At 50.0% G+C, this 2,876-nt stretch overlaps 1 non-coding gene across 1 annotated transcript; it reads left to right on the plus strand.

Annotated features, from left to right (window-relative positions):
- Positions 1 to 2,546: 2,546 nt before the first annotated feature.
- TRNAL-UAA (transfer RNA leucine (anticodon UAA)) lies at positions 2,547 to 2,629 on the plus strand. Its single transcript has one exon. It is a non-coding gene; the product is annotated as a tRNA-Leu (tRNA).
- The last annotated feature ends 247 nt before the right edge of the window (positions 2,630 to 2,876 follow it).

Raw genomic sequence — 2,876 nt, forward strand, 5'->3', positions numbered from 1 at the left:
AAGAGTTCTTTTGCAAAAGATCTTCCACAAGAGCATGTCCACACTGCCAAGTGCTTTGCACAAGAGATGTGCTTTTGTGAAAGAGCGTCCATGGCAGTGTGGTTGCTCTCTTGTGCAAGAAAACTCTGATGGGCATTTTAGCCATACGGGTTTATTGCACAAGAAATTCATGTTGCCTGTCTGCACTGCCCTCTTGTGGAAGAGGGCTTATTCCTTCTGGGGGGAGGAATATCTCTTCTGGAAGAAGCCCTGTTTTCCAATGCTGTAGTGCAAATTTACTTATGCAAGAACACTTGTGCTGTGCTCTTCACATTTTTGTGCAAGAACATTGAGCAAAGACCCTGCTACGTAGCCTACAGGTTTGTGTTGATTCAAAGAGTTCACCTACAATGGAAATGTGTTTATTAAATAGACACTTTTGCAGGGGACACTTGGATTTGAACCAAGAACCATGTGATCTGCAGTCAAACCCTCAACCACTGAACTACACCCCCATACAAAACCCCTTCTCTGCAGCCAGTATTGAGAAGTAGGTGGGGAACAGGAGGCTTTTGTAGAACACACATCTCAGGTGGGACGGACCCTCACTGACCCCAGATTGTGACTGGTCCTAACATGGAGTTTGTCTAGAAAGCATCAGAACTGGGGCAGGACAGAGGTTCTGTCCACACAGAAAAGTTATTTTGAAACAATGGCCGTTATTCCAAAATAACAATGCAAGAGTCTACACAGCAATTCCGTTATTTTGAAGTAACTCTGAAATAACGGATGGCTAATTCCAACTTCTGTAGACCTCACAGTACGCAGAAAAATGCCTATTCTGAAATAGCTATTTCAAAATGAGGCGTGTGTACATGCTCCACTTCTGCTATTTCAAAATATCCCCTTCCCAGGGCCATTCTAAGTTATTCCCCCTGGGGCTCTAAATCAAGGTAACACGTCTACTTTAGGGAAGCCTCCTCAGACTCATTTTGAGGTTTCCCTGCAGTGTAGACGTGTTATTTTGAAATAACTGTTCCAGAAGAGCTTATTCCAAAATAAACGTGTCGTGTAGAGAGTCCTGAGAGATGAAGCAGCCGGAGGGAAGCCAGGAGAGCAGAGGCCAGTCTGAGAACTGAGTGTCCCAGGTGTCTACCCCAGGCCTTCTGTCTAGGTCCCAGGTGTAAGGGGCAGCACTAATGACTCTGAATCCTCCAATCTGAGTTTAAATCTCAGTGGGACGGGCTGGGGTGGTTGCTGGGAGGTCCTTGTGCTCCAGGCTTTTTGGCTTCCTTGCCCTGAGGTTCACTAAGGGGGGTTTTGCTTGTCTGAGGCCCATTAGAGCTTCGTGAGCAGACTTGTGCTCAGGTGCCTGATGCCATCACAGCGTCAGGGCAGTTCGCCCATCTCACCCCTGAGCTCAGCCCATGCTGGAGGCAGCCAGAGAGTGTGAGCAGAACGGGGGTGGAGGAGTTGTATACTTTGGGAAGGGTCCTGGCTCCCAGCCACATGCCTTGACCATGACCATCGGTCCCTGCACAAAGTGCATTGTGGGAATGAGAGTTGAGGCAGCAGGAAAGGGGCCGGCCCCTCAGCACCAGCGAGCAGGTGGGAGAAGATGGGAGTGAATCCTGCTACCTCTCACGTGCAAAGGGAGCACTAACCCACGTGCAACTCATCTCTCGTGCTCTGGCCTCCAGCAGCTTTGTGCCCCACTAGGGTGGGTTATTTCAGAGACCAGAGAGGAAGAGGGAGGGGTCTCTGGATGTGCGGAGTCCCCCGGCTCTGCCTGTGAAAAGAAAGAACAAGGGCTCAGCAGAAACTTCAATTCCACTTTGTGCGTCTTGACTTTTTCAATCTAAGGACTTTGAAGAAGTACTGCAAATATCTGCTCCAGTGGCGCAATGGGTCAGCGCACAGTACTTATAAGGCAGTACTTGTCAGAGATGTGCTGAGGTTGTGAGTGCAAACCTCACCTGGAGCACTCACTTTTAGTCCCTGCTGGGTTGTCCCCTTGCAGTGGTTCCCAAACTTGCCCCCTGGCAGAACAGAGCCCCAGGTTGCAGCTCAGCTTTTCTCCTACAGGGCAGCTTGTGATGACAGCTCTAAGCAAACCCCTGAACTTGAAGTTATTAGCCACTATTAGCACCCACCAAAGTCTGGGATTAAACCAAGAACCCTCAGATCTTCAGTCAAACACTCTCCCAAATGAGCTACTTTGGCTGTGATAAGTGGCTTGTCTGGCCTGTAATTCTCTGTCCAGGATGTTTGGCAGTGGGGCTGCATGTCGTTAAAGCACTTCCGGAAAATCATGCCAATCTAGACGCAGCCTGAGTGAAGGGTGGGGAGATTTTCCCCACCAGGTCTTTGTCCCTCGGAATCCCTGGGGACGCTGGGTTTTGTCTTGTTTGGTTTCCCTTTTTCCCTCCTCACTGGGGGGAGCGGGCGACTCTCTCGCCCTCGCAGCAGGAAGTCCTGGCACAGAGATGGGACGGGCAGATGCTCTGAGAGTGAGTCCCTGGGCTGTCTGGGGAGAGAACTTTTACCCTTCCAGCTTCTCAATTATCACCAGGATGGCCGAGTGGTTAAGGTGTTGGACTTAAGCTCTAATAGATGGTTGTCTGTGTAGGTTCAAACCCTGCTCCTGGTAGTTTCCTGTTTTGGAGAGACATCCATCTGGATGGTGCTTTGTCCTGCTGTGAGGCAGGGGGCTGGACTTCATCTCTGAAGGTCCCTTTGGCTGTGTCTGCACTGGCGGTATCTTGCGCAAGGGTTCTTATGCAAGAACACATCCACCCTGCCATGTGTGAGATGTGCTTTTGAGCAAGAACATCCATGGCAGTGTGGACGCTCACTTGTGCAAGAAAGCTCTGATGGCCATTTTAGCCATTGGGCTT

This window comes from Pelodiscus sinensis, unplaced genomic scaffold, assembly GCF_049634645.1.
Source record: "Pelodiscus sinensis isolate JC-2024 unplaced genomic scaffold, ASM4963464v1 ctg35, whole genome shotgun sequence".
Lineage (NCBI taxonomy): Eukaryota > Metazoa > Chordata > Testudines > Trionychidae > Pelodiscus > Pelodiscus sinensis.